Genomic DNA, 22,516 nt, shown 5'->3' with positions numbered 1-22,516 from the left:
AGAGAGAGAGAGAGAATGTAGTCAGGCGGTAGACTAGAACAAAGCCATGTGGTAGATTTAGGATATATTGATCCGTTAGAGGAAACCATATCCCAGAATGTCAAAGAAAGAAAAACCTATATGTAACAAAAAATAAGGTTAAATACAATGAAGGGTTAGAATATGAGTATAACAATAACAATAAAAATTTTAAAAGATTTTTAAAAAGGTATTGATAAGATAAAATAGTTAAAAAGGTTAAAATAGGAAAGAGAAAAAAACCAAAAAAATAGAATAAGAAAAAAATAAAATTAAATAAATTTAACTTTGAAAGACTAAAGAATCATGGGGAAAGAGCCATGAATTCTATGCATTGCTTTCCCCTAGCTCTGGAGTTCCTCAGTTCTCACTGATCAATGAAATTGGTCTTGGCTGGATGTTCTTGCTGATCTTCTGGGGGAGGCACCTGTTGCAGTGATTCTCAAAAGTCTTTGCCTGAGGCAGAATTGCACCACCCTTGCCAGAAGCCAGGCTAAGTAATCTTCTCAGGTTCGCTCTTGGAGCTTTTGTTCCCTGAATGCTTTCCATACTGCTTTGGAGAAGGAGAATGAACATGGCAGCCTCCCAATCTCTGGCTCAGAGGAGCCGAGGGCTCAGGGGCCCCACTCCTCAGTGCAGCCTCAGAGAAAAGCAGTCAATCCCTCCCATCTCCCTGGTCTCCAGCACACTCCGTGCTCACCAGGCCTGTGACTGAGCATTTCTATTTCTAGCGTATGGCCAGGTTTAAAGTCTCCAAACCCATCAGGTTCCTGCCACCCATTCCCGTGCCTCTCTTTCCAGGGGAGAAAGGTGAGTCTCCATGGATCTGCCACTTGTGGGATCCCTGCTCCAAGAGCAGAGGCCTGACTGTGCTGTGGATCACAGTTTATGGCAACCCCGAGCTGAGAGCCCCCTCCTCAGCTCCATCTCTGTAGCTGGCTTCCTGGCTCTGATACTTTGGAGTTCTGCCACACTCAGACATCTTCAATCCTTCTGTGACCCCACGGGTCCTGACACCACAGTGTCCCCATGAGGGTTCCACCCCCTCCCCCCCCACTTAGCCACTGGGGAGATGTCCCTCCACAGAGCAGACTTCTAAAAGTTCCAATTTTGTGCTCCGGGGCTCTACCACTTGCCAGGAGCCAGCTGACAGAGGCTCTCCCAACCCCACACCCACCCACAGTCTGTCACCTTGGATTCACTTCTCTCCACATCCTACCTTCCAGAAAGTGGTCACTTTTCTGTTCATAGAGTTGCTGCTATTCTTTTCTTCAATATCCTGTGGAGTTTATAGGTGTTCAGAATGGTTTGATAACTATCTAGCTGAATTCCTGGGACCAGACAAAATTTAGGTCTCCAACTCCTCTGCCATCTTGCTCCTCCCTCTGGCCAATTGATTCTTGACAAAAATGCAAAGACAGTTCAGGGGGAAGGATATTCCTTTAAACAAATGGTGTTGGAACAATTGGACATCCGTATACAGGTAGATGAACTTAGCCCTAAACTTCACATCTTATACAGAAATGTATTCAAAATTATTTATAAATCTAAATGTAAAATTACAAATCTTTTAGAAGGAAACAAAGAAGAAAATCTTTACGACATGGGATTAAACAAAGAGTTTTTAGAGATGACACAAAAAGCATGATACACATAAGAAAAAAAAAACTGTAAGTTGACCTTTATCAAAACTAAAATTTTGCCCTGTGAAAGACACCAGTAAGAAAATGAAAAGATCTCACACAGGGAGATACTACTTGTAAATCACATGTCCAAAAACAGATTTGTAGTAAATATAACAAACTTACAAAACTCAATAGTAAGAAAACAATCCAAGTTTAAGATAAGCAAAAGACATTTCACCAAAGAGGATTTACAGATGGTCAATAAGCTCATGAAAAAATGCTCAACATTATTAACCATTAAAGAAATGCAAAATGAATCACAATGAGATACTACTACCACCTATTAGAAAAGCTAATAATAATAATAATAATAATAACAACAACAACAACAACAACCTGAAAATACCAAGTGTTGCCAAGGACGTGCTGCTCAAACATTACTGATGGGAATACAAAATGACATTGCCACTCTGAATAACAGTTTAGCAGTCTTAAAAAGTTAAGCATATACTTACTACATAACTTGGCAATTCAACTCCTAAGATTGAACCTAGTTTAATACAAAAATCTATAAATGAAGATTTATAGAAACTCCATTTGGAATAGAAAGAGCTGGAAATAGGGAGCCTGAGTCGCTCAGTTGGTGGAGAATCTGAGTCTTGATTTTGGCTCAGGTCATTGTCTCAGTGTCGTGGGATACTGCTCAGTACCTCTGCTGACATTGCTCAATAGAGAGTCTGTTTTTCTCCTTCTCCTACTGCCCCTCCCCAAGCTTGTGCACATGTTCTCTCTCTTAAATGAATGAATAAATCTTCTTTAAAATGTGCTTCAGTTGGGTGAATAGATAAGCATATGCAGTACATCCATATGATAAAATACTGCTCAGTGAGTATGAACTACCGATATGTGCAACTACTTGGCTGAATCTCAAAGGCACTAGGCTGAGTGAAAAAAGCCAGTCTCAGATTACATACTGTGTGATTTCATTAGACAGCATTCTGAAAAAGATAAAAACATAGTGATAAAGATTATATCAGTGATTGTCAGGGTTTAGGGGTTGGGGGAGAGTGTAACTACAAGGGGTAACATCAGGGAGTTTTCGGAGGTGATAAAATTGTTCTATATCCTGTGTTAACTTGTTCTATATCAACATGTTAAAATTCATAGAACTGTATACCAAAAAAGCCAACTTTCCTATATGTAATTTAAAATTAAAATTTAATTGCTTTAATTTGATGTTTACTCTATTTTTTCATTGTGTTATGTTAGGCACCATAAAATACATCATTAATTTTTGATCCAGTGTTCCAAGATTCATTGTTTCTGTACAACACCCAGTGCTCCATGCAATACATGCCCTTTCCAATACCTACCACCAGGCCCACCCATCAGCTCACCCCTCTCCCCTCTAAAACCTTCAGTTTGCTTCTCAGAGTCCACAGTCTCCTATGGTTCATCTCCCCCTCCAATTTCTCCCTATTCACTCTTCCTTTCCTTCTCCTAATGTCCTCCATGTTATTCCTTATGTTCCACAAGTAAGTGAAACCATATGATAACTGACTCTCTGCTTGACTTATTTCACTCATCATAGTCTCCTTCAGTCCAATCCATGTTGATGCAATAGTTGGGTATTCATCCTTTCTGATGGCTACGTAATATTCCATTGTATATATGGACCAAATCTTTATCCATTCATCTTTTGAAGGGCATCTTGGCTCTTTCCACAGTTTGGCTATAGTGGGCATTGCTGCTATAAACATTGGGGTGCATGTGCCCCTTCTTTTCACTACATCTGTATCTTTGGGGTAAATACCCAGTAATGCAATTGGAGGGTCACAGGGTAGTACTATTTTTAATTTTTTGAGGAATTTCCACACTGTTTTCCAAAGTGGCTGCACCAACTTGCATTCCCACCAACAGTGTAAGAGGGTTCCCCTTTTCTCGCATCCTCACATGTGAGTATAAAGATATTTTCAGATGTTGTCAGGTTTTAAAAATTTACCCCCCATATACCCTTCCTCCAAAAGCTACTGAATGATGTGCTTTCATGATATCATGATGAAAAGATTAAGCAAGAGGAAGACATGGTATCCAGACAACCTGAGAAACAATGCAAGCAAAAAATAATGTAAACTTCCTGAGCGACGTTAAATAGAAGTACTAAGAAGACAGTTGTGCCGCAGGTCTAAGAAGCAACTTGTCCAGTTTGTAGTAAGGATAGTAAGAGAACATATAGCTCTTGGAGGATTGCCATCAATTTATCATTTAGCAAGCCTGGACATAAGCTCAAAAAAGATTTTCAGTTCTGGTGAGTTTTCAGAATGAATTAGTGTATAGAAACCCAAGCAAACAAAGAGGAGGCAATTATCAACCCAAGGAAATATAAAGAGTAGAAATATAATTATAATACAGTAAATGGCTTGTCTATCAATATTAATTGCATTGGGGGGCCCGGGTGGCTCAGTGGGTTAAAGCTTCTGCCTTCAGCTCAGGTCATGATCCCCAGGGTCCTGGGATGGAGAACCACATCAGGCTCTCTGCTCAGCAGGGAGCCTGCTTCCTCCTCTCTCACTGCCTGCCTCTCTGCCTACTTGTGATCTCTGTCTGTCAAATAAATAAATAAAATCTTAAAAAGAAAAGAAAGAAACTTGGAGGGCAGTATCCACGCTAATATGAGGCAATATTAATCGAGTGAAGTTCAACAAGGAAAATGTGAAAATGCCACGTATAGATCTATTTTGAAACCTATGATACCTTCAACATTACGTAAAGTTAATGAAAAAATCTGAAGAAATGCAAGTTGGTACATCCAAAGCACTTTGCTGGAAACAACACAAAATTAGCAAACGATTACTTTTTCCTTTTCTGTACAGTAAACAAAAAATTTTTTTTTTTACTGGCATAATATATAGGAGGTTCAGTAAGAGAACATTTTTATTCTTTGCTTTTTTTCTAGCCCTTATTATTACTTATTTTATTTCATAATTATTCCTGAAAATCAAGTTGTCATATAGAGGAGGAGGTATCAGAAAAATGAACCAATCCTGGTGTATGTCTCTGTACAGGATATTGATTCAATGGAAAGTGGTGATAATTATATTGGGAGGACGGGAAGAGGTTGAGTGTATGCGTGTGTGCGAGGGAGAGGGCCTAGGGAATTATCTAGAGCTTCAACTGCCATAGCAGGGAGTCAGTACTTTGGGCTATGAATGTGATAGCAAAGGACATCATTACAGGAGATGGGGATTACTCCCTCAGATCACGGAGACCTGGGTGGGTTAGGACAAGGAGCAGAGAAATGCCATCTTTCGTTTAGAGCCAAGTGGTAAAATTTGACTTTTTAAACTATGTGCATGTATTACTTTGAAAAGAAGTAATTGGGGCGCCTGGGTGGCTCAGTGGGTTAAGCCGCTGCCTTCGGCTCAGGTCATGATCTCAGGGTCCTGGGATCGAGCCCCACATCGGGCTCTCTGCTCCTCGGGGAGCCTGCTTCCTCCTCTCTCTCTGCCTCTCTGCCTGCTTGTCATCTCTCTCTGTCAAATAAATAAATAAAATCTTAAAAAAAAAAAAAAAAAAAAGAAAAGAAAAGAAAAAGTAATTACAAAACCAGAAGAATTTAAGAAGGGAGAAGCTAATGTAAAAAGACTAGGCAGTCAGCTTTAGGTACAGTTAATTATATAATCTGTAAATTAAAATTACAGAACAGACTGAATAATATAAACCTTGATGAAAGGAAAAGTCACAGAAGTAACAAAATTGGGAGATTGATAAAGAGAGGAAGTGTAACTGCACCGACCACAGCACCTTTTATAGCAAAGAATCAATCAATACTGCCTCGAATTGAAATGTGAGGTTTGAAAAATCAATGACCGTAACCTTTTTATGGTTTTATGGTTTTCCTAATCACTTTTCCTTAACCTTGGGGGGATATTTTAGTAATTAATATTTCCTGTGGTGGGAAAAATATTGAAAGTACTGCATTTCCTTCAGATCTATTTCAATTTATTTCTCTTCTGAGAATTTGATTAAAACTGAGCTTATATTTTGATCAAATGTAGAGTGGGGATCAACTTCAAAAAAATCCTTTTGGTCTAACTTTATCTAAATCTTTCTTTCACTTATTCATTCTTCTTCTTGCATATGAGCATAGAGAGAGATTTGAAATAATGTTTATCAGAGTTTCTGTCTTCATTCATTCTAAAATGCAGATTGCTTTTTCTCAACTATAAACAACTTTGAAACCTAGTGAGCTCAGGAAAAGGCTGTTGGCCAGGTGCCAGTAGTGAAGTACTTGTTTTTGCTGACACCTTCTGGTAAGAAAATTCATAGCTGGGTATCAGTTTGAATGACAAGTCCAGAGAGGATAGCTGAGCACTCTTATAAGAAATGCAATACCAGGGGCACCTGCGTGCCTCAGTCGGTTAAACATCTGCCTTTGGCTCAGGTCCTGGGATTGAGCCCCTCAATGGGGCTCCTTGCTCAGGGAGTGTGCTTCTCCTTCTCCCTCTGCCTGCAGCTCCCCTTGCTTGTTCTCTCTATCTCTCTGTCAAATAAATACATAAAATATTTTTTAAAAGAGAGAGAAATGCAATACTCCATCACCTGTACTCTTGATGCACAAAGGGTTACATAGTATTTACACACACACACACACACACACACACACACACGGTGGTGACTTACAGTCAACTAGTGATTCAAAAGAGTTAAACTCTTGTTTAACTGGTTTAGGAATATGTTGTCCAATTTGTTTCACTTCCACTTGACTTTTTATGTTTGCATAAGAATGATATATTATAAAATACATGCCTAAAAGAGTTCTTTCAATAAAAAAGAATTCTAAGTGATAAAAAGAAGTATTGTGTCAGGGTTTAATGGCAGCATTTTTTAGTGATAGTAAAAACAAGATTTGTTTTAGAGTCAAAACCTAGATTTGATAAAATATGCTATTTCTGAGTGATGGAACTTGATAGTCTGTGGCTTTCTTCTTTAAGGTTTTCCATATGGTGCAATTTTATAATGAATATATAATTGGGCCCTGGGTGGCTCAGTCAGTTAGGCATCCACCTCTTGATTTTGGCACATGTCATGATCCCAGGGCCATGGAGCTCTGAGCTCGCTGGGGAGTGTACTTGAGATTCTCTCCCTGTCTCTACGCTCTCTCTCTTCCCTCCCCTCCCCCAACTTGAGTCCACTCTCTCTCTCTAAAAGAAATAAATAAATATTAAAATATATATATATATATATACATCTATATGATAGGGAATATCATTGATCTTCATGTAATCTTATCTAATTTTAAGTATATATCAAATATAATATTTTATGCACATTATATATTATAAAATATATTATATAATACATTATATATAATGTGCATAAAACATATAATATATGATAGTTATAAATATACATATTATATAGTATGTAAACTCCTCATATGGCTTTACTTTCATAATAAGGAAATAAAAGCTATGGGCTTTTTAGTATAATAACTGGTTTTATTTCACTTGAACCAGCTTTTTTTTTTTAAAGATTTTGTATACTGGGGCGCCTGGTTGGCTCAGTGGGTTAAAGCCTCTACCTTCGGCTCAGGTCATGATCCCGGGATCCTGGGATCGAGCCCCGCATCTGGCTCTCTGCTCAGCAGGGAGCCTGCTTCCCCGCTCTCTGTCTCTGCCTGCCTCTCTGCCTACTTGTGATCTCTGTCAAATAAATAAATAAAATCTTTAAAAAAATAAAATAAAGATTTTATTTACTTATTTGGGAGAGAGAGCATACTTGGGGGGTGGGGCAGAGGGAGGGAGACAAGCAGAATCCAGGCTAAGCGGGGAGCCTAATATAAGGTTTGATCTCAGGACCCCTGAGATCATGAACTGAGCCAAAGTCAGATTAACCCACTGAGCCACCAAGTGCCCCTCACTTGAACCATGTTGATATTATTCTCCCAGTTTTATCCATACTCACCCACGTTTGCTTAGCTTAGTTTACAAAGTTCTCCATATTCTTCAGCTTTTCGGTACTGTGGCCATAGACTAGGCCAATGTGGTTTCTTCCATGGTAGAAATAAATATTTGAAAACCAAAGAACCCTTTGACACTCTTTTGGGCCTGTGTCCTTCTAACAACCTCTGTATGTTCTCTCTCTCTCTCTCATTTTCTTTCTCCCTTATCTCTTAAATTTCTCCACTTTTTCCTATTTCAGGATCTCTGAGAAATGTTCCTGGGTTAGAAGAAAGTCATTTCTGGGGCACCCACACCTAGGTGCTTGATTTTTTTTTTTTTTTAATTTCAACTCAGGTCATGATCTCAGGATCAAGAGATCAAGTCCCACGTCAGGCTCCAAGCTCAGCCCCTTCCCCTGCTCATGCTTGCTTTCTCTCTCTCTTTCTCTAAATTAAAAAAAAAAAACAAAAAACAAAAAAAAACTTAAAAAAAAAAAAAGAAGAAGAAGAAGAAAGTCATTTCCTAAAGATCAATGGTGGTAGCTTGGGGCCACAGTCACCCACGACTCTGCGCGCCCACCAAGCTCCCAGACTTCACCCTGTAGGTTCCACCCGGGTCTGAGGAGCAGCAGAGGACACGCTTTAATCCCCATGTACTGCCTTCTCCACCTCACCACCTCCCTCCAACAAGGTCTTCACCATTAAAAATCATCCCTGCACTTAAGATTCCCAAGACTCCAGTAACTATTGTCCAGGAAAGCTAAAACACCACACATTTTCCCTGTGTTAACCAAGCTTCTCTTGATTTGCCGTAACAGGAACTCATGCAGACTGTATCTTGGGCAGAAAAGGGAAATTCACTTTAAGGACACAGGTGTATCGCACAGAACCTGACAGCAGGACCTCCTGGGGGGGAGCGGGGGCGGGGGGGGGGGGGGGGCATGGCAGGGCGGGGGGGTGGGGGTGGGGGAGGTAATACATTGGTGTATTTTAAATAGTATTTCTCCAGGGTACTTCACTGAACACCAGCTGGGTACTGGGCACCACAGCAGGCCCTGTGATTGGTCAAGCACAGAAGAGACAAGGTCTGCTCTTGCAGGAAGGTGTGGCCTGAATGCCCCCATCAGAGGTGACCCACAAACTAGAGCAAGGGTGGGAGGCGCTAGGAGGGAGTGGGAGTGGCTCTGTGGGGACAGAGAAGGATAGTCAGGGACGGGGCCCAGTGGGGACAAAACCGTGGTGTCCTTGACTAAATTATGGAGCAAGTGAACATGTGTGGTAAGAAATAGGATGGGAAAGTAGGTTAGGATGAGATCATAAAGGGCTTGGGTGCCAGGAAGATGAATTTGGCTTTTATTTAGACAAACAAATCGAAAGCCACTGAAAGACTGAAGACAGTAGAGGGGCGTGATCCAATGCAGGCCTCTCGAGGGCCCACCTCTCTTCGACCTGAACACGAGGAATGGGGATGCAGGAGACCTTGGGGCAGGGAGTCTTTCGGAGCAACCCAGAAAGGAAGGGACTGCAGATGGGGGTGGGGGGGGCGGTGAGGATGGAAATGGAGTCTGGGGAACTCCTGAGTTGAGACATAACAGAGAGTCGTTTCCAATGAAATGTTGATTTCATTTCCACCAAGGTGAGTAAAGCTCTCAGGACAGAGTGTGGAGGACAGAGACCCCTGGAGAGGGTCCCTCTCAGAGGGCATGTGAGGAAGTTGCTTGAGGCCGGGGAAATTACCCTGTGGAAGGAGAAAGAACAATGCCCTGCACCCTCACAGAGCCAGAAATGGAGGCTGCCACCAACAGCCAGACTGTAAAGACTCATAGCCCTGCGACAAGGAGTAGAACACTCAGGAAGGTCACGTCTTCCTAGTGGGGAATACTTAGTCCTAGAGGGACCACTCCTCCAGACCTGCCCCCCTAAAAGCAAGATCTAAACCAATCAGACTGTTTGTAAGTAACTTCGCGGCATCATAGAAAATCTAGCTGAAGCTAAAACTTATGGAGAGCTTACTATATTCCAGCAACTTCACATACGATAGCATTTTACATATTTTATCCCATTTATATGACTTTGCTTATAATGACCCCTTAAAACAGCTGTGATTCTCATCCCCACTGTACAGAGGGAGTGAAGAGATACGAAGTGCCTGACACACAGCATGTTCAACAAAAGGTATTTCCCTCGACTCCCCACCCTTGCTCCCCAACAACCAAAGAACATTTTCCAAACTGCACATCCACTTCAGAGAGATTATGGCCAAAAAAAAAAAAAAAAAAAAAGCCAAAAATTACAGCCTTCAGGAGGAAACGTGGTCTCTAGCTGGGCTCCTGGGGAAAAGTCCGGAAGGAAGAATCAGGAGTGCTGGTTCCAGGCCCGTCACTGCCACTACCCTGCAGGGTGACCTTGAGCCAGCGCCTCACCTCGCTGAGCCTGATTCCCCTGTCTGCCATGGGGAGAAGAGGGATGATTATAGATTAGAGCTCCTCAAACCAACCCTCTCATTCCAGAGGCCAGGGCGCCTCAACCATCCCCAGGCTAAAATTCTGATGGTGGAGAACAGCAAATTTGGAAAAGCAGAATGGCTTGTAACACACACACTCACACACACACACACACACACACTCTCTCTCTCTCTCTCTCTCTCTCTCTCTCCCTCTCCCTCCCTCACAGGGAGCCTCTTGTGGAGAGCACTCACACACTCTCCGCCCGCCTTTTACTCCTCCCCTCTTTCTCCCCCACCCCCACCCCCACGCCGCGCCCTCCTCAGGGAGCCTCTAGTGGAGCTGTCTTCAGAGGTTTCTCGCCCTGAGAGAAGTAGCTCCGCGCTCCTGCGGCAGTGCGGCATTACCCACTTCGGCCAGAAGATGGTGCTGCTTCCCCGTGCGCGTTCAGCTACATTTCCGTGCACAAAACCTTGCTCCGGGCACAGTGTGACTTTTCTTGACAACCCTTCTTTTACAAACTGGGCACTCTGATTATGCCCAGAGATGATAAAAGTATGAAGTCGGTGCTTGAGAAATGTTGATTTCATTTCCACTTTGTAGCCTTCGCTACACTGGGGTGATGATCAGTAAGTTCGTATTGATGGATTGATGGATCGTCACTGCATTGAGAGACCCGAAGCGTAAGGCCAGGGTGGCAGGACCGAAGACCACACCGCTAAAATTAATAGCTGACATTTCTATTATTCTTGATAATTTGTCAAGCACTTTCATATACACTCTTTCACTTATGTAAACCCTCATAGGAGGGGGCGCCTGGCGGACTCAGTCGACTGAGTATCCAACTCTTGATTTCGGTTCAGGTCTTGATCTCAGGGTTGTGAGATCGAGCCCCACAATGGGCTCCACGCTCAGGGGGGAGTCTGCTGGAGATTCTCTCGCTCCCCCTCCCCGTGCCCCTCTCCATGCTTTCTCTCTCTCTCTCTCTCTCAAATAAATAAACAAATAATCTTTTTGTTTGTTTGTTTAATTTTTAAAATAAGCCCTCATAGGAACTCTGAGGAGTAAGTTTTACTATTTCTATTTTGGAGATGAAGAAACTGAGGCTGGGCGAGATCCTCCACCCAAATACACACCACCGGCCTGGGGCAGATGGGAAGATAGGGACCACAGCCTCTGAGTCCGCCCCTCTGTCCCTACATTGGTTTAACTCAAGTGTTCTTGGGGTTATAAGAATTCACTGGAATAATTTTTTACTTTATATTTTCATTTGATAATTTTTTCCCAGCTTTATGGAGGTAGAATTGATATAGAACATGTCGTTTTGTGACATGTAACGTGTGGTGATTTGAACCCTCTATTCAGTGAGACATGTTGACCAAGACAGGTTGGTTCAGACACCCTCCACCTCCCACAACTACCATTTGTGGTGGTGCTGGTGCTGGTGAGGACATTCTAGCTCTACTGCCATTGAATACGTGTATCAAATCGCCACATGTTACATGTCTCAACTTTCAAGTACACAGCACTGTCAACTAACATCCCCGTGCCCCACATTAGATCCTGGCACGTCCTCACCCTAAATCCGGCAGTCTGTACCCTCTGACCAACACTTTCCATTTCCCCCACCCCTCAGCCCTGGCCACCCCCCTCTACTCCCTGCCCTGTGAGTTTGATGCTTTAAATTCCACATATAAGCGAGACCACGCAGTATTTGTCTTTCTTGGCCCCACTTACTCCACTTAGACAAATGCCTTCAAGACCCATGTTTGTCGTAGCAATAAGAACTTTCTTTTTTTAGTGAATGCTGGGTGTCCACTTTAAAACTAAGAGCTCCCCCCACCCCATTTCAGCGTCCCTGTTTCTATCCCTGGTAGCTTTGGCTTCTTTCATTATTCAGAGCCAGTGAGAGGAAAATGCGCTCATACCTCGGAAACGCCAAACGACCCGGAAAAGCAGGGTTAGAAGGAAGGATTTGGGGGATTCACATGAAGCTAAGTGGGGGCAGAGATGAGCCATCCTCCTGGCCCCACCCAGGACAGCATGCTAGGTATCAGAGCCCGTGCTGTGGCTGGCAGGCAAGAGTTCCTGACAGCCAGTGTGACTTAGGAACAAAAGCGGAAAAGATTGCATTAGTGTTCATTTGAATTTTATATGTTTTGTAATTTCATTGGTATTTAATTTGCCAATTTGCTTTTGGTTTCATAGTCACATAAGAGCTATAAGCATACATTTATACCTAGTTTTATGCTTATATGTACTTAAGTAACATTATAACAAAATTAGTCAACACTGGGAGTGCTGGAATTTTTTCCCTATAAAAAGATAGTGCTCACAATCAGGTTAGAGAAACACTGGCCACATGACCTTCCCTTGAAAAAGGGACAGAAGCCACAGATATTCTTTTTTCTCTGGATAGGAAGGAGGCCTCTCCCCAGAGAACAGAGAAGAGTTCACTCCCAGGTCAGATGCAGGATGAGAGAAAGGGAGTCCCTTCTTTCATTAGTTTTTTCCTGTTAGCAGGAGCCGGAGGCTGTTGGCTTTAAAGCTAAAAGGGGGTTTCCTGTAAAAGATGGGTGACTCTCACTTGGTTTAAAGAACGCAAGAGGATGGTGGACCTCAAAATTGAGGGTGAAGTTGGTCCACCTTCCCCTCACCTGACTCTCTGATAAAAGATCCAGGATCTACCTTCAGGGAAGTGAGAATAGGGATAATTAGACCCAAGGTTTCCACTGGTTTACTTCAGAATTTTACTAAACTCTTCAAAAATCACAAAAATAACTCATGTTTATTGCATCTAATGAGACAATCGTACACTTAAAAAAGTAATTAATCTCCTGCCAGCTCCCCTCAATACCAGCATCTTGGACGTTAGCTCTACCCTCAACTCCATACTCACATAGCCATGTCCACACACACACAACCTACATAGAGGGTGTTTTGGTCAGGTTTATTGGACAACAAAAGATCATGCCATGTGCATTTCTCTGCCACTTGCTCATCTCACCTAACATCAAGTCAGTGGACAGACACGTATTCTTTCTGAATTGCTGCAGAACACTCCAGAACACAATTCATTCACCCCTAAGGATAGGTAGTTGGTTTTTTCCAAGTTTTCTTTCTTAACTGTTAACAAGCAATATTGCAATAACCATCCTTGGATCTTTGGCTTTCTCCCCTGCACCCACTTCCTGATAGATTCCTAGAAGTGAGCTAGGTCAACATATGTGGGTCATTCTTTTACAGTTTAAGAGCTGTTTCCAACGTTATTCTTCATTCATTCTTTTTGCAAATATGCTCTGAGTGTCTGCTGTGTACGAGGCACAGTGTTGGATGTGTAGAAGTAAACGAGACAAGGCTTTGCCTCCAGCCACATAAATATTAAGAGGTATTTATATAACTGATCTATATTAGTTTTATAGATAACTATAAGTTGCATACTACTTACATATTGTACAACTGTATTTACATAACTCTACTCAACAAAGTGATGATACCCCAAAAAGGAGGTAGGTAGAGACAAAGGATGAGGACAAGCAGAGAGTGACTCGGGGAGGCTATGTGTAGCCGGGGCAAGGGCTGAGGCCCTGGCCCCACTCTTCTCATCCCTGGTTGCCCAGAGGAGATAATCTCTGGAACTGGAGGACATTTTTCCCACTCATACTAGCCACCATTCATTATGGTGGCCAGATGTCAGATGTTTCACATATATTCCCTTATTCATACTAATTCTTATAAACCCACTGCATTAGTTACCTATTGCTGTGTAACAAATTCCCCCCAGGACCTAGTGGCCCCAAACAATAAGTATTTATTATATTACAGGTTTTACTTGGCCTTTTGTGTCTGGCTTCTTTCACTTTAGCATAACATTTTCAGGGTTCATCCATATTATAAGCATGAATCAGTATTTCATTCCTTATCTCGGCCAAAAAATATTCCATTGTATGGATACCACACTTTTTTATACATCAGTTAGTAGACATTGTTTTATTTTTACAAATTTGTTAATTTCAGTATAATTGACACACAATGTTACATTAGTTTCAGGTGTAAAAGATACTAATTCAACTTCCCTATACATTAGTCTATGCTCACCGCAAGTGTAGCTACCATTTGTCACCATACAATGTTATTACAACATTGACTGGATTCCCTATACTGTACCTTTTATTCCTGTGACTTATTCATTTCATAACTGGAAGGCTATATCTTCCATTCCCCTTCACCCATTTCTCCCACTGCCCCACACTTTCCCCATGGCAACCATCTCTTCTCTGTATTTATAGGTCTGACTCTGCTTTTTGTTTGCTTATTCATTTGTAGGGTTTGGGGGGATTTTTTTTTAAAAGATTTTTATTTATTTATTTGACAGAGAGAGATCACAAGTAGGCAGAGAGGCAGGCAGAGAGAGGAGGGGAAGCAGGTTCCCTGCTGAGCAGAGAGCCCGATGCGGGGCTCGATCCCAGGACCCTGAGATCATGACCTGAGCTGAAGGCAGAGGCTTTAACCCACTGAGCCACTCAGGCACCCCAGGGGGATTTTATATATAAATGAAGTCTTATGGTATTTGTCTTTCTGAGTCTGACTTATTTCACTTAGCAGAATAATATCCTCTAGGTCTATCCATGTTGTCAAAATGGCAAGCTCTCCTTTTCATGGCTGCATAATATTCCATTATATATACATACTACATCTTCCTTATCCATTCATCTGTCAATGGACATTTGGGTTGCTACCATATTGTATCTATTGTAAATAATGCTGCAATACACATAGAGGTGCATGTATATTTCCAAATTAGTGTTTTCCTTTTCTTTGGGTAAATACCCAGTAGTGGAATTATGGGGTCAGATGATATTTCCAATTTTAGTTTTTTGAGGAACCTCCATACTGTTTTCCATAGTGGCTGCACCAAGTTATGTTCCCACCAACAGTGCATGAGGGTTCCCTTTTCTCCACATCCTCACCAACATTTATTTCTCAATGAACATTCTTTTAATTAATATTTACATAGCACATATTTTCCTATCCCACATTCTCCTTATTAAAAATTATAGATAACATTAGAGCTGCCTGGGGCGCCTGGGTGGCTCCGTGGGTTAAGCCTCTGCCTTCGGCTCAGTTCATGATCCTGGGGTCCTGGGATCGAGAGCCACATTAGGCTCTCGGCTCAGCAGGGAGCCTGCTTCCCCCCTCTCTCTGCCTTCCTCTCTGCCTACTTGTGATCTCTGTCTATCAAATAAATAAATAAAATCTTTAAAAAAAAAAAAAAAGATTTGAGCTGCCTTACACTCCAGCTGCTCAAAGCCAATTCTTTCCACAGAGGATTAAAGTTTATCCCAATTTTTCTCTGCACTTGTAGTCAAATGTTTATGTACCTGTATTAGTTATCTATTGCTGTGTAACAAATTACTCCAAAACATAGTCACTTAAAGCAATAAGAAACATTGACTATGTCACACAGTATCTAAGAATTAGGAATTCTGGAGTGTTTAACTAGTTGGTTCTGACTCAGGCTCTCTCCTGAGGTTGCAGTCAAGATATTGGCAAGGACTGCAGTCCTCTGAAGATGTGACTGGAGTTTCCCAAATGTCTCACTCACATAGAGGAAGAGTCAGTGCTAGCTATTGGCAGGAGACCTCAGTTCCCCTACATCCAGGGCTGCCACATTTAGCAACTAAAAACATGAATGTAAATAGCAAATCAGTCAGTTCTGGAGATCTAATGCATAGCACAGTGATGACAGTCAACAATACAGTATTATGAATTCAAAGTTGCTAAGAGACTAGATCTTAATTGTCCTCATCACAAAAGAGAAATGATAATTCTATGACATCATAGAGGTGTTAGCTAAGCTATGCGGCAATCATGTTGTTATGTATAATGTATCAAATCAACATATTGTATACTTTATTTACACAGTGTTATATATAAATTATACCTCAATTTTTAAAAAAAAGGAAAGTAAGACCCAACTATATGTTGCTTACAAGAAAGTCACTTAAATATAAAAATACAGATAGGTTAAAATTAAAAAGGTGGGGGAACCCATACTACTAAAAACACCACCACCACCACCACCACTGGGGGTCCTTGGTGGCTCAGTTGGGTAAACATCTGCCTTTGGCTCAGGTCATGATCCTGGGGTCCTGAGATCAAGCCCCACATCGGACTCCCAGCTGAGCAGGGAGCCTGCTTTTCCCTCTCCCTCTGCCAGCCTCTCCCCCTGCTTGTACTCACTCTCTCTCTCTCTGTCAAATAAATAAATAAATAAATAAATATTTTTTAAAAAAAGAAAGGAAGCTGAAGATGCAATAGATTTCAGAGCAAAGAATATTACCAGGGATAAAGAGAATCATTTCATAATGATAAATAAATCAATTCATTGAAAGTATATAACAATCCTAGATGTTTATGAGGAGCTTCAAAACATATTAAACAAAAAAAAATGCTAGAAATTTAAGGAAAAATAGAAAAGTTCATAATTATAGTTGCAATGTCAATAATTTAGAGAACAATTAGACAGAGACCAGTCAGGATAGAGAAGACTATATTGATCAAATTGGCCCAATCCTCAACAGCAATAGAATATGCATTACTTTTTTATGTATATTGAAAATTTACCAAGACAGATCATATTTTGGGCCATAAAACAAATCTAAATAGATTTTAAAGGATTCAAATCACTAAAGTATATTCTCTATCTACAGTGGAATTAAATAAAAAGTCAGTAACATAAAGATAACTGAAAATCCCCAAATATTTGGAAACTAAATAATTTACTTTAAATAATCCATGGGCCAAAGAAAAAATAAAAAAGAAACTAGCAAGTAATTTGATCTGAATTAAAATGTAAATACAACCTATCAAAATTTGTGGATGCTGCTAAAGCTTAGAGGAAAATTAATAGCACTAAATGCCTATATTAAAAAAGGAGAAAAACTTCAAACAATGACCTCAGTTTCCACAAAAATAAGAACAGCAGAAAAGTAAGCAGAAAAAAAAGAAAGATTGGAGTGGAAATAAATAAAACAGAAAACATAAAAATTGAGTAAATAAATGAAACCAAAATCTGATTTCTTGAGAAGATCCATAATGTTGATAAATGTCCAGCAAAACTAATCAGGCGGAAAAAGAGGGAAGACAAAATTACCAATAGTAGGTCTGAGAGATGACATTACAATGGATTCCATGCAAATAAAATGATGATAAGGAATTATCATTCACTTTTTGCAGATGAAATCTGTAACTTAGATGCAACAGGGAAATAACTGTACAGAGGAAAAGGCATGCTTACTCAAGAAGGAGATGACCTGAATAGCCCCAACTCTGCTCAAGAAATTGAATTTATAGTTACAAAACCTATGCACAAGAAAATTCAAGACACAGATGGACTCACTGATGAATTCTCTTGAACATTTAAGAAAGAAATAATAACCATTTTGCACAGACACTTGCAGAATATTAAAGGGGAGGAAATAGTTCCTAACTCATTTTAGGAGACTTACCTGATTCTGATGACAAAACCAGATGTAGATATAACAAGGAAAGAAAAGAAAAGGAATATCCCTCCTGAAAATAAGTGCAAAACTTCTTTACAAAATTTTAGCACATAAAATTCAACAATGTATGAAAAGGACAATCATCATGACCAAGCACCATTTATTCTAGTAATGCAAGTTTGGCTTAACACTCATAAAATCTATGTAATTTCCCATATTAATGGAATAAAAAAAGAAAAACCACATAATCCTCTCAATAGGGGTGGGAAAAGCATTTGGCAAAAAGTACAATCCACCAAAAGACATAGGAATTTTGAACTTTGGGATGCCTGGATAGCTTAGTTAGTTAAGTGTCTGCCTTCAGCTCAGGTCATGATCCCAGGGTCCTGGGATCGAGTCCCGTGTTGGGCTCCCTGCGTGCTTCTCCCTCTCTGCCTGCTCCTCCCCAACCCACCCTACTCATGCTCTCTCTCGCTCTCTCGCTCTCTCAAATAAAGAAAATCTTCCAAAAAATTAAAACTTTTAGAAAAAAGTAGGAGGAAACCTGTTACCTTGGGTTAAAGTGTTCTTAGATACACCAAAAGCACAATGCAAAAAAGAGATGTTAGACTTCATGTTTACTTTGTAAGAGACAAGAGAATGAAAAGACAAGCCACAAACTCAAAGACAATATTTGGAAATTATGTATTTGAGAACAGACTTAGATCCAGAACGGAGAAGTAATTCTTAAGGGGTGTCTGGGTAGCTCAGCTGTATATAAGCAATGGACTCTTCCGTTTCGGCTCAGGTCATGATCTCATGGGTCCTGAGATCAAACCCCAGGTCCAGCTCTCCACTCAACAGGGAGTCTACTTGAGATTCTCTCCCCCTGGTACTCCTGCCCCTCAGGCGCTTACACACAAGCACTCCCTCTAAAATAAATAAATCTTAAAAAAGAAAAAAGGAGGGTGCCTGGGTGGTTCAGTGAGTTAAGCCTCTGCCTTCGGCTCAGGTCATGATCTCAGAGTCCTGGGATAGAGTCCCCATGGGCTCTCTACTCAGCAGGGAGCCTGCTTCCTTCTCTTTCTCTCTCTGCCTGCTTCTCTGCCTACTTGTGATCTCTCTCTGTCAAGTAAATAAATAAAATCTTAAAAAAAGAAAAGAAAAAGAAAAAAGGACTTCTTAAAACTCAACTCAACAATGAGAAAACAAACAACCCAGTAAAAAGATAAGCAAAGATATAAAGGTAACAAATAATCACGTAAGAAGATGCTCAACATCATTAGTCATTTGGGAAATGTAAATTAAGCTCTCTGCTCAGCGGGGAGCCTGCTTCCTCCTCCTCTCTCTCTGCCTGCCTCTCTGCCTATTTGTGATCTCTGTCAAAAAAAATAAATAAAAATCTTTCAAAAAAAAAAAAAAAAGAAAAACTGACAATAGCAAGTGTTGACAAGATAGGGAGCCACTGAAAATCCCATATCGCACAATGCTTGTGGGAATGTAAAATGGTGTGGCCCCTCTGGAAAATAGTTTGGCAGTTTCTTTTAAGGTTAAACATATGCTAAGCATAAAATCCAGCAATCCCACTCCTAGTTACTTACCCAAATAAAATAAGAACTTCCTTTAAAGCAAAAACCTGAATACAAATGTTTATGGCAGCTTTATTAGTCCTAATTGTCAAAATGGAACTTCAAATGTCCCTGAATTGGGGAGTGGATAAACACACTGTGGTGTATCCATATGACAGGACTATTCAACAATAAAGAATAGAGTATGGCATGCAGAAGAACAACATGGGTAAGTCTCAAAATAATTATGATGAGTGAAAGAAATGAGACCCCAAAAAAAGAGCACATGCCATAGGACTTCGTTTTTATAAAATTCTGGAAAATGCAAACTCATCTACAGTGAGGAAAAGTAAATCAGTGATTGCCTCGGGCTAGAGGGAAGCAAGGAAGGGAGAGGGAGGGTTTCAGAGGGTCATGAGAAGATTTTGGGTGGGTGAGAATGTTCGATATTTTGATTGTGGGGATAGTTTAATGGCAAATACTTATGTCAAACCTTATTAAATTGTATACTTTAAATATGTGCAATTTACTATATATCAATTACACTTCAACAAAGCTACTTTTAGGGGCACCTGGGTGGCTCAGTGGGTCAAGTTTCTGCCTTTTGGCTCAGGTCATGGTCTCAGGGTCCTGGGATTGAGCCCCGCATGGGGCTCTCTGCTCAGTGGGGAGCTTCTGCCTCTCTCTCTCTGCCTGCCTCTCTGCCTACTTGTGATCTCTCTGTGAAATAAGTAAATAAAATCTTTAAAAAAAAAAAAAAGCTACTTTTAAGGAGTTGCCTCTTTGTACATGTTTGGATTCCTCTATGAGAAGGTTTAACTTTCTCAGTTTGCAAACCATGATGGTCAGTTGTATGTGTCCACTTACATAGGCCATATTATCCTGGTATTGCTAGAAAAGTGTTAGGTAGGTAAGATTAACATCAACAATTGGTTGGTTTTATGGAAAGGAGATTATTCTGGATGATATAGAGGGCCCCATCCAATCAGTTGAAAGGCATTAAAAACAGAACTGAAGTTTCCCTGAAGGAAGAAGAAATTCTGCCTGTGGACCACACTCCTGCCAGAGCCCCCGCCAGCCAGCCTACAGACCTCAAACTCACCTACCCAGCCCTCAATCATGTAAGCCAAGTGCTTGCAGTAAATCCCTTTATATATATTATATATGTTAATATATATTTTATATATTTGATCTATGAGGATCATATATTATTATCCTACTGATCCTACATTATCAATAATTCTGTATCTGTATCATATATATTATATATGATACTGGTTCTGGATAGGAGATATATGTACATACGTATATTTCCAATTGCTGGTTTAGTTCTTTTTTTCTGTATAATAATGTGGCCCTAAATGACCATAGCCCCTACTACTGTCACATTACCTTCCCAGACTGCATCTATGGCCTCAGGGAGAGTTCCCTCAGACCCGTTAACTGATGAACAGTAACTCAGGATGGGTTTACAGATGGTTCCTCACAGTCTGCAGACCCCACCCAGAAGTAGACAGCAGTAGCCCTATAGCCCCTTTCCAGAACATTCTGAAAGAACAGCGGTGAAGCACTTTCAGCAGTGCACCTGCTTGCTCATTTCGTCTGGGAAGATATGGCCAGAGGCATAAGTCCATACTGATTAATGAGCTATGGCCAGTGGTTTGGCTGGACAGTCAGGGTCTTAGAAGGAACATGATTGGAAAATTAGGGACAAGGAACCTAGGGTGCAGGCCTTTCTGGATGGGCAAAGAATGCAGAGCTATTTGCATCCCATGTGAATGCTTACCCAAAGGTGACCTCTGCAGAGGAGGATTTTTGAATAATCAAGTGGATAGGATGACGGGTTCTGTGGCTACAAGTCAGCCTCTTTCCCCAGGCCCCCTTGTCATTGCCCACGGCCCTATGTTTACAAACATAGCAGCCAGGTGGCAAGGACAGAGGTTATGCATGGGCTGAGTGACAAAGACTTCCATCCACCACAGCCAGCCTGGCCGCAGCAATGCCAGCAGAGTGCCTAATCTGCCAGCAGTAGAGACCCAAACTGAGAGCCGGCGCCACTCCCCAGTGATCCGCCAGCTACCTCATGGCAGGTTGATTACATTGGACTACTTCCATCATGGAAAGGATAGTGTTTTGCTCTTACTGGAACAGACACTTACTCTGGATATGGATTTGCTTTCCTTGCATATAATGCTTCTGCCAAAACTACCATCTGTGGGCTTCCAGAATGCTTTCACCACCGTCATGGTATTTCACACAGCATTGTTCTAATCAAAGAACTCACTCGACAGCAAATGAAGTGCAGCCATGGGTCCACGTCCATGGAATTTACTGGTCTTACCATGTTACCCTATCATCCTGAAATAGCCAGCTCGATATAAAGGTCGAATAGCCTACTGAAGATCTAGTTACAGCACCGGCTAGGTGACAGGACTTTGCAGGGCTGTAGCAATGTACTTCAGAAAACTGTATAGGTTCTAAATCAGCATTCCAGGGATAGTGTCCTTTTTCTTACAGCTAGGATCCATGCTTCCAGGAATTAAGGAGTGGGAATAGAATGTCACCACTCACTGTTACCCTAGTGATCCACTAGCACAATTTTTGCTTCCCATCCTTGCAATGTTATGTCTGCTGGTCTATAAGTCTTCATCCCAAAGGGAAGAATAGTTTTTCCAGAAGACACAATGATTCCGTTGAACCGGATGTTCGGACTGCCAGTTTGGGCTCCTTATGCCTCTGAATCAACAGACCAAGGAGGGAGTTACTATACTAGCTGGGGTAATTGATTCTGACTAGCAAGGGGAAACTGGGATTCTATTACATAATGGAGGTAAGGAAAGGTATGTCTGGAATATAAGGTAGCCCTTAAAGAATCTCTTGGTACTACCACATCAGGTGATTAAAACCAATGAAAAATTCTAACAACCCAATTTTAGGTAAAACTTCTAATGGCATAGACCCTTCAAGAATGAAGGTTTGGCAGCATGCTTCTAGAAAAAGAACCATAACCAGCATTACAGTGCTCCCTGAGGACAAAGGAAATATGTAACAGGTAGGGGAAGAAGGTATTTATACATACCAGCTATGATTAACCAACCAAATGAAGAAATGGGAACTGTAATTATTGAGTATTTATTCCTTATTTTATTATAAATATTTATGTGTATATTTTTTTCTTCCCTCTCTTATCTTCCTTGTATTCTAACATAAAACATATATTTTTTAAAGATTTTATTTCTTTGACAGACAGAGATCACAAGTAGGCAGAGAGGCAGGCAGAGAGAGAGGGAGGAAGCAGGCTCCCTGCTGAGCAGAGAGCCCAATGTGGGGCTCAGTCCCAGGATCCTGGGATCATGACCTGAGCCGAAGGCAGAGGCTTTAACCCACTGAGCCACCCAGGTGCCCCCTAACATAAAACATATTAATAACTAAC

Source organism: Mustela lutreola, chromosome 15 (assembly GCF_030435805.1).
Source record: "Mustela lutreola isolate mMusLut2 chromosome 15, mMusLut2.pri, whole genome shotgun sequence".
NCBI classification, from domain to species: Eukaryota; Metazoa; Chordata; class Mammalia; order Carnivora; family Mustelidae; genus Mustela; species Mustela lutreola.
This window is presented reverse-complemented; position numbering follows the sequence as displayed.